Source organism: Hevea brasiliensis, chromosome 1 (assembly GCF_030052815.1).
Source record: "Hevea brasiliensis isolate MT/VB/25A 57/8 chromosome 1, ASM3005281v1, whole genome shotgun sequence".
NCBI lineage: Eukaryota > Viridiplantae > Streptophyta > Magnoliopsida > Malpighiales > Euphorbiaceae > Hevea > Hevea brasiliensis.
In genome coordinates, this window is record NC_079493.1 from 100,205,048 (window position 1) to 100,215,787 (window position 10,740).

General features: G+C 34.4%; 1 non-coding gene across 1 annotated transcript; it reads right to left on the reverse strand.

Moving 5' to 3' along the window:
- Window positions 1-6,237: 6,237 nt before the first annotated feature.
- On the reverse strand, window positions 6,238-6,344 carry LOC131169502 (small nucleolar RNA R71). The gene has a single exon (XR_009140440.1). It is a non-coding gene; the product is annotated as a small nucleolar RNA R71 (small nucleolar RNA).
- Between the last annotated feature and the right edge of the window lie 4,396 nt (window positions 6,345-10,740).

Sequence of the window (10,740 nt, forward strand, 5' to 3'; positions counted from 1 at the left end):
TATAGTTTTAGCCTTTTGCAATTTAGGAATTTTCTTATGTGGCACTGATGTGGCACGTGCCTCGATGATAAGGTGCTGACATCAGCATGCCATATCTAACATGGCAAATGTTAGCATGCCACTCAAACATGGCACTGATGTCAGCATTCCACATTAGTGCCACGTCAAAGTAGTTAATGGCGTTAGCTACTTTTCCCTTGCTTAACTAACTATGTGGTAGTATAATCCTTGATTTGAAATGAAACTTTCTTCAATCCTTAATTTGAAAAGTGTGAAAGTACAAGATTCTAAATTATACTTTCCCCTTTTATTTTTGGTGAAATGTTTATGTTGGACTTTTTTGTATAATATTTATTTGATATTATATTAAATTTGTTTTATATGTATCTGTATATATTAGAAAAAAAGTCAAAATTCAAAAACTTTTTAAATATGATATAAACATAATTTTTATTCATATTAATTATTTTTTATATGTACTATCTATAAAATAAATAAATAGTTTCATGTAATTCTTAAATTTTAATGTATGTATACATATACAACGGAGAAAACGGTCATTAAGTAGCAACTTATACTTTCATAGTCATTTTTGTATTTAATCAAAACAATTTATTATGTTTTAAATGGCAGTTTATTGTTCATTTATAATTCATAGCTATGTTTTTTTAATAATTATGAACAAAATTTGCACTTGTTATATGTCACCATTTATTTTTTTTTAATTATTTATTTAAATTTATCTATTTTTCTTGGTAAACAATAAATATAGCAACGTATTTTAGTTGTAGTTCAACTCAAAAGCATTCCAAATTAATAAGCACAAAACTAAAAATTGTAAACTAAATAATAAATGAAAAATAAACATGTATAAAATTAAAAAAACACACTCAATAAATACAAAATAGATAGAAATAGACAGAATTTTAAAAGCAATTAAAAAGAGAAAGAAGCAATAAAAGGTTGAATCTTAAAAAATGGCAGAGTAGAACACCAAGCCTCTAAGAGGCTATGGTGCACCTCAAATTCAAAGATTTCAACCAAGTGTGACACAACCTACAGTGGCCACTAGCAACTTCGAGTAGAAATCAACATGGCTTTAGATGATTCAATAAATTCAATTTGGAGGTTCTCCATTAGAAGATTCGCAATTCCACCTCCAGTACTTTCTTGCTCTATGTGATACATTCAAGATGAATGTGGTTTCTAAAGATGCTATTTGACTAAGAGTATTTGCATTCTTTCTTAGGGAAAATGTAAGGAAGTGGTCACTATCTCAGCCCACCGATTCATTCACCACATTGGATGATCTGTCACAAGCTTTCTTAGGTAGATATTTTCCACCTGCAAAGATAACTAAACTCTGAACTGAACTTAATACATTCTGGCTAAGGGACAATAAATCTCTCTATAATGTATGGGAAAGGTACAAAGATCTTTAGAGAAGGGCCCACCCATATCATCTAAAACATTCAAAGTTTCTACCATCTTGAATGGGTTGCCTACAACCTTAAGTGAGCCAATGAAAGAGGAAACACAAGAAAATTAGCTAGAGTGTTTGAGCTAAACGCATTGAGCATGATCAGCTAACAAAAAGGCTAGATTAGTTAAGTGCTAATGCTGTTGGAGCTAGTAACTTGGTCTATGATCAATTTGGGGGAGGGCATTAGAGTTGAGAATGCAACTATCACAATGATCCTTCTTTAAAGCATTTGAACTATGTGAATAATAATGGGAATTTCAACCATAGATTGGACAGAAACCCTTGCTCAAATACTTATAATCTTGGATGGAAGAACCACCTAAACTTCTTATGATCCAACCAATAAAATTAGGCCATCAACTAACAACAAGGTTACAAGCCATCACCATTGGGGTTTCAGCAAAGAAATCCTAATCCACCTCTATTATATCCTCCTCAGCCTCAACTTGACCCTCAAGGGCAGAAATCATCCATGGAAGCTATGATGCAGAACTTTTTAATAGCATAGTAGCAGCAAAATGAGATGATTAAGCAGCTCACCTTTAGATTGGATCAACTAGCTACCCATAACAAAATGTTGGACAACCAAATTACTCAATAGGCTAGCTCTTCAAGCAAAACCCTTGGCAAACTACCTAGCCAACCAGAGATGAATCCAAAAGCTTTTTAGACTAGGACATTAGAAATTCGGTGGTTATTATAAGATATTAGAAATTTAGTAGTATTTCTAGACCCATTTGCATATGAATATTATACTTTCTAATGTCATATTCTACTACTTTTTGGACATTGATATCAAATCTAATGTTTGCATCTTTTCCTCATTACTTAGCCTACATATTCTTCCTTGTATTATGTTGAAATAAGTCCTTGAACATTAAGGACAATGTTGGTTTTGAGTTTGGGGGTGTAACAGAATTTATTTTAGTTTGCATTTTCGTTTGCATTTTAGCTTTGCATTCTAGTCTGCATTTTAGGTGCTTTGCATTCTATATGCATTTTAGGTTTACATTCTAGTTTGCATTTTAGGTAAAAGATTTTTGCATTTTTATTACTTTTGCATCCTTTAGCCCTTTCGATATAATGAGAACTATTTTGATGGATGATTAAAGTAACTTTGAAAAAATTCATGTGTTAACTTCTTAGAAGAGCATAAGGAGAAGAATGTTAATAATAAAACTAGTGTTTAGCTTTGTAAAAATTATTTGTTCTTATGCATATGTGTGCCATTCCGTTATAATAAAATTGTGAGTTCTTAGAGCAAGTATATGTGCATGGATGTCATTTTCTAATTGTCTCACAAGTCCAAAAATAGGTCTTTTAAACTTATCGAGATGAAATCCTAACATACAATTGATTAAGAGATGACTTAGGTATTCTTTGATTTTAACCTCATTATAGTCTTAGCCACCCTTGTTAAAAATTATCCTTTGTAGCCAATTGAGCCAATATTATACCTATAAAATTTTTTCTTTGTTACCCACACTGTTCACCTAGCCCTTAGCCTAAACACTAATCCCATCCTTATGAGAAGAGTTAAACTGTGAAAGTGAAAAAATACACTATGTGTATAAAATAAATAAATAAATAAATAAAGAGAAGAAGAAGAAGAAAAAGAAGGAAAGTATGGAGGAAAAAGTTAAAACAGAAAGAGCAAAGTGTGCATAATAATAAGAAAATTCAAAAAGTTATCCTCCCAATAACCAAATAATAAGTTTGGGGGATAGCACTAAAGTGGGACACAAACCTCAAGTCCAATTAGTTATATGCAAGAAGTCCCTATTTGATAATCAAAGAAAGCATGCTAAAGCACTAAGATCAAATTTCAAAATTTCATTTTTCCATACATACATACATAAAAATAAAAAATAAAAAATAAAAAAAAAGAAACAAAACATCTCGTGTGAATTGATCTTTTACAGGAAATTTCTTCACATATTTTAAATATCTTAAGTCCTTTTCATTGATAGCCACATTACTCAACCTTAAAACCCCATTATAACCTTATAAAAGGACCTTTTGATTTTTTAACAGTGTGTGCTACATTAGTAGAAATAGGGTTAGAAGATTTGCCTATGGGATTTGGGATCATTAATCCCAATACATTCACAAAGAGGCATTAGAGAATACTAAGTGTGCATGTGTTAATTTAAGTAAAGCAATTTTTAGTAAATGGTGTGTGTGCATATATTTTGGGTTGGTAATTTGTACTTTGCTAAATGATGATGTAATTGACGTTTTATTTTTTTATTTTTTTTTATTTTTTGTATTATACTGAGTTATTAACATATTAATTTTTTGTAGACATCTTTAAGAAGTCCAGAATTTCAATTCCTGTTATACCAAAAAGGGAAGTATCTCGCATATGCATCTAGTTTCTGTTTTGCTTAAGAACAAGCAAAAATTTGAGTTTGGAGGTATTTCATGGAACTTTAATTGTGTGAGCTTAATTGATTTCAAGCTTTTTGTTTTATGTTGAAAAAAATTGTTGATATATTGGTATAGTGTTGATGGAATTTGTTGTGATGGTTATTACCTTACTTGCCTCTTCTTTCAAACTTTTAATCTTTTGTTAGAGAATGTTGTGATAGGGTGAAGTTAAGAAACTTCTAAGTGGAGTTGATTGAGAATTTAAGTCATGCTTGAGGACAAGCATGGAATAAGTGCAGGGGAATGTGATAAGTGCATAATTTATTAATTTTACTTTCATCAAATTCAATGTTTCTAGGATATCTTTATGTCTAATTCAGTTGATTAAAGTATAATTATCTATTAGGCATATGTTTAGAGAGTTATTGAAATAATTGTGTTAAATGAAGAAATTGTTAGTATTAGCATTAATTTGGCTCTTGCTGTATTTTTCAGGGTTTTGGTGAAGTTCCAGAACATAGAAGTGTGGAAGGAAACTTGGAAAGGTCGAAGGATTGAGAAGCGTTAAAGAAACAAAGTACACAGGTCGTGTAAACACAAACACAACCACAAACCCGTGTAACATTTTGCCAGAAGAAATCCAGAGAACCGACGAAGAGACAAAGTACACGGGCCATGTAACTTGACCCGTGTAAATCTTTGAGACCCATGAACATGAGTGGCTAAGTTTTTAATTCAGTTCAAGGGATTCAAGTTCTTTTGCTTGATTTGTGAGACCAGGTTCTTAATTTAATTTATGTCTTTTGAATATCTATTGTTTTCTGATTTCTTTGTCTTTGATCTATTGAATGATTTGCTAAAAAGGCCTATTAGTTAATTGTTTGATGAGATCAATTGCTAGTTCTTCTTCATAATCCGTAATTGTTGTGTAAGATTGAACATGAGTAGCAATTAGATTTTATTGATTATGATCCCAGTTTTCGATAATAACCTAAGGAAACAATAGGGTGGATTAAATGATTTATGCTTCATAAATTGTTGTTCAGCTTAACTACTTCCTTTTCTTAAAGTAGTTATTAATTTGATGAGGATTGCTTAATACTAACTCAATTAATAATTAGAGTCAATAAGAGTGCTGGGCTCCAATTGATGAGTATAGGGAAGTCAGGGGTTTACCTCGCTGTTTGGTAAATCTACGTTAAATATTCAAAAAGAGATAAATGTATTTGTTTTGTCTATGATCAAATCAATGCATTGGAATGTGAATTACCTTGGACTGAAATTTGTTTAAATTGATATTTTCATATTTAGTTCTTGAATTTCTGATTTCTTCTGATTTTGTGTTACAAACCCCCCCCCCCTCCCCCCCAAATCTTTGTTTCATTCGTTTTCCATTACACAAGTGCACGAAATTTAATAATTCAGTCTCTAGGGTTCGACCTGGATTTATCACTTCCTACAGAAAATATTTCATAATTGGTAATTTCAGTTAATTTAATTTCTAGTGGATTCGACAACCACCAAGAATTTTGGCGCCATTGTCGGGGAACTAAAATTTATTGGATTTCATGTTTTTAGTGTTAGGATAGTCTGTTATTAATTTTTTTTTTATGAAGTGTTGCTATTTTTAGGTTTTTGAAAAAAAAAATTACGGTGTTACTATTCATTAAGAAATTTGGCTGAATTTGGAGGGCGGTCTATACTTATTTTGAAGGAAACGGCGCTCTGATTAGGACCAATGAATCCATAGGATTCTTTGGCCCCACCCTCTTGAGGCCAAATTCGATCGTTTTCTAGGGTTTTTAGGCATTTTTCTATTTTTACTTTGATTTCTCTTTATTTATGACAAGAACTTCTCAATCTGGTGAGTTGATCTTTGATTCAGAAGTAGAAAAAATAGCTAAACAGTTGAGAAAATTGGCTAAGCAAGGTAGGCTGATTCCGAGTACATCTGAAGGAGTCCAATCTCCAAGAGAGTTAAGTTCGGATTCGGATTTGGATTCAAATTCTGAAAACGAAATCATGGCTGCTAGAACTTTGAAAGAGTTGGCTGCTCCTAATCTAAACCAACAGCCTTTGTGTATCCAATACCCTGCTTTAATATTGCTTTTGAATTGAAATCTGGACTAATCTATTTATTGCCTAAGTTTCATGGTCTTGCAGGTGAGGATCCACATAAGCATTTAAAAGAATTTCATGTTGTGTGTTCCAGCATGAAACCTCAAGGAGTTTCAGAGGATCAAATCAAGCTTCGAGCTTTCCCTTTCTCACTGGAAGGCACAGCTAAGGATTGGTTGTATTACCTTCCTTTCGGATCTGTCAATTCATGGAATGGGATGAAGCAGATATTTCTGGAGAAGTATTTTCCTGCTTCTCGTGCTGCCAACATAAGAAAAGAAATTTGTGGAATCCAGCAGCATAATGGAGAGAGCTTGTATGAGTATTGGGAGCGATTTAAGAAGCTGTGTGCAAGCTTTCCCCATCATCAAATAAGTGTGAGCAGCTGTTAATTCAATATTTCTATGAGGGACTTCTACCAATGGACCGCAGTATGATAGATGCTGCTAGTGGAGGAGCTTTGGTTGACAAGACACCAGAAGAGGCAAGGAGGCTGATTGCTAACATGGCAGCAAATTCTCAGCAGTTTGGAATGAGAATGGATCACACACCCATGAAGGTTAATGAGGTAAGTACATCTAACCTTGAGAAACAGATTTCTGATTTAACTTCTTTGGTGAGGCAGTTGGCTGTAGGGAACATGCAAACTGTTAAGGTATGTGGAATTTGTTCGGGTTCGGGTCATGCTACTGACATGTGTCCTGCGTTACAAGAGGATGAATCAATGCAGCATGCTAATACAGTACGACATTATGGACAGCCACAACGCAGGTATGATCCCTATTCTTGTACTTATAATCCAGGATGGCGAGATCATCCCAATTTGAGCTATGGGAATCAACCGGTATAAAACCGATACTAGCAGCAAAGACCATAAGTGAATCAACCACAACCACCTCTGCCTCCCTCAAATCAAGGTATGTCACTTGATGAAATTGTTAAGGCTTTGACTAATAATACCCAACAGTTTCAACAGGAGACCAGAAATAGCATTCAAAACATAGAGAGGCAGATTGGTCAGTTAGCCTCATCTGTGAATAAGCTAGAAGCTCAAGGTTCTAGAAAGCTTCCATCATAAATAGTCATGAACCCTAGAGAAAATGCAAGTGCAATACTATTGCAAAGTGGGAAAGAAGTTGATAATCAGACTCCACATGAGTCAACGAAAAAGAAGAAGCAAAAGAGTCTGAAGTTTTTGAAGTTGAGGTAAATACTGAACCTAACTTGAATAAGGTTAATAATTCTGTTCTTCCTCCATTCCCATGCAGGTTGGCTAAAAATAAGAAAGAAGAACAAGAGAAAGAAATTTTGGAGACTTTCAGAAAGGTGAAGGTGAATATACCTTTACTTGATGCAATCAAACAAGTTTCCAAGTACGCTAAATTCCTTAAGGAGCTATGCACTACAAAGCGCAAGTTGAGGAATAATGAGAAGATCAGTGTGGGGGAAAATGTGTCGGCATTAATTCAGCAAAAATTGCCCCCTAAGTGTAAGGATCCAGGTTTGTTTTCTATTCCCTACAAAATAGGTGATTTTAAATTTGAACGTGCAATGGTAGATTTAGGAGCATCTATTAATGTTATGTCAAATTCAGTTTTTTAAACTTTAAATTTGGGTCCTTTGAAAGAAACCAGTGTCATTATTCAGTTAGCTGATCGTTCTAATGCTTACCCATTGGGAGTAGTTGAGGATGTGTTGGTGCAGGTTAGAGAATTGATTTTTCCTACAGATTTTTACATTCTGGATATGGAAGATAGTGTTCCCACATCAAAGTCCGCTTTGATTTTGTTTGGAAGACCTTTCCTAAAGACTGCCAAGACAAAATTTGATGTGGATGATGGTACCCTAACTATGGAGTTTGATGGAGAGACTGTCAAATTTAATATCTTTGATGCCATGAAGTATCCTGCTGATGACCATTCTGTTTCTTCTATTGATGTTGTTGATACAATTGTGCAGGATGTTTTTGAGTTAAGCATGAAGGATGAGTTAGAAGTGGTGATTACAAGGAATTTAAGAAATCAGTACCAATCCACCATTAAGTGAAGAGGTTCAAGAGGCAGTAATGGCATTGCAGTCATTACCTCCTATTCCAAAAAGGTATGGAGTATCAAAGATTGACTTACCTATATCTCACAGAAAATTATTACCTTCTGTAGTGCAGGCACCAGTTCTTGAACTCAAGCCTTTACATGAGCATTTGAAGTATGTTTACTTGGGAGACAATGAGACACTTCTAGTTATCATCTCAAGTAATTTAATAGAGATTCAAGAAGACAGATTGACTAGAGTTCTGAGAATACACAAGGAAGCAATTGGATGGACAATAGCTGACATCAAAGGTATAAGTCCATCAGTGTGCATGCATAGGATTTTACTGGAGGATGAGGCTAAACCAAGTAGAGAAGCTCAAAGGAGGTTGAACCCACAGATGATGGAAGTTGTGAAGAAGGAGATTTTAAAGCTACTAGATGCAGGAGTTATTTACCCAATTTCAGACAGCAAATGGGTAAGTCCAGTCCAAGTAGTGCCAAAAAAATCAGGAGTCACTGTGGTAGCAAATCAAGATAATGAACTTGTTCCAACAAGGATTTAGAGTGGATGGCGAATGTGCATAGACTACCGCAAGTTGAATTCTTCAACAAGGAAGGACCACTTCCTACTGCCATTCATTGATCAGATGCTTGAGCGGTTAGTAGGTAAGTTTTATTTCTGCTTTCTTGATGGCTTTTCTAGATATAATCAAATTGTGATTGCACTGGAGGATCAAGAGAATACTACCTTCACTTGCCCGTTTGGAACTTTTGCTTTTAAAAGGATGCCCTTCGGGCTTTGTAATGCACCTGCCACATTTCAGAGATGCATGATGAGCTTATTTTCATATTACATTGATAAATGTATTGAGGTATTCATGGAAGATTTTACTGTGTATAGTGATTCATTTGATGCATGTTTACATCATTTAAATTCTGTTCTTGAGAGATGCATTGAGAAAAATCTTATTTTGATTTATGAGAAGTATCATTTTATGGTGGAACAGGGGATTGTTTTAGGTCATGTTGTCTCTAATAGGGGTATTGAGGTGGATAAATCTAAAATTGATTTAATTATGAACTTACCCTACCCCACAACTGTGAGGGAAGTACGCTCTTTTCTTGGTCATGCAAGTTTCTATCGTAGGTTCATTAAGGATTTCTCTAAAATAGCATTGCCTTTGTCTAGACTTTTGCAAAAAGTTGTTTCTTTTGAGTTCAGTGAAGAGTGCAAGGAGGCTTTTGACAAATTAAAATCTGCATTGATATCACCCCCTATTATCCAGGCTCCTGATTGGACTATACCATTTGAAATTATGTGTGACGCAAGTAATTAAGTAGTGGGGGCAGTTTTAGAGCAGCGTGTTAGGAAGCTCTTTCATGTGATTTATTACGCATCCAGAACACTCAATTCAGCTCAGCGCAATTATTTTACGATCGAAAAAGAATTTTTGGCCATAGTTTTATCTTTAGACAAGTTTCGATCATATTTGCTTGGTTCTAAAATAATTATCTTCTCTGATCATGCAGCGTTGAAGTATCTCTTGGTAAAGAAGGAAGCAAAACCAAGGTTGATTAGATGGATCCTTCTGCTGCAAGAATTTGATCTTCAAATCAAAGATAAGAAAGGAGCTGAGAATCTGGTAGCAGATCATTTGAGCAGGTTAGTGACACAAGAAGATCCACTTCCTTTGCAGGAACTTTTTCCTGATGAGCAGTTATTTAAATTGCAAGGTATGATCCCTTGGTATGCTGATTTGGTGAATTATTTAGTTACTAAGATTGTGCATTTTGATTTGAGTAGAGCTAAGAAAGAGAAATTGAAAAGTGAGGCTAAGTATTATGTGTGGGATGACCCTTATTTGTGAAAATTTTGTTCAGATCAAATAATTAGGAGATGTGTTCCTGATAATGAGATTCAATCTATTCTTGTTTTTTACATGCCTATGCATGTGGAGGTCATTTTGGACCCAAGAGAACAGGTAGAAAAATATTATATTGTGGTTTTTACTGGCCCACTATATTTCGTGATTCATATTTGATTTGCAAAAATTGTGAACAATGTCAAAGAACAGGAAGTTTAACCCGTAGGAATGAGATGATTCAGAATCCAATACTTGTTTGTGAGATTTTTGATGTGTGGGGTATTGATTTTATGGGTCCATTTCCTTCTTCTTTTGGCTTTGTTTATATATTACTTGCTGTTGATTATGTTTCGAAATGGCTGGAAGCCAAAGCCACCAGGACTGATGATTTTAAAGCTGTCATAGGTTTTATCAAGTTAAATATTTTTAGCAGGTTTGGAGTTCCTAGAGCTTTAATCAATGATCGGGGCACACATTTTTGTAATAGAACTGTTGAGGCATTGTTGAGGAGATATGGTATTTTCCATAGAGTATCTACAGCTTATCATCCTCAAACAAGTGGGCAAGCAGAGGTGTCTAATAGAGAGATCAAGTCTATTTTGGAAAAAACAGTGAAGCCAAATAGAAAAGATTGGAGCCTTAGACTTGATGATGCATTGTGGGCTTATAGGACTGCTTATAAGACACCCATAGGTATGTCTCCCTTCAGATTAGTATTTGGTAAGTTGTGTCACCTTCCTATGGAGTTAGAACATAAGGCTTATTGGGCTGTTAGACAATGTAATTTGGATTTGGATACTGCTGGTGTGGAAAGAAAATTACAATTGCAGGAATTAGAGGAAATTCGACTTGAGGCTTATGAGAACTCTAA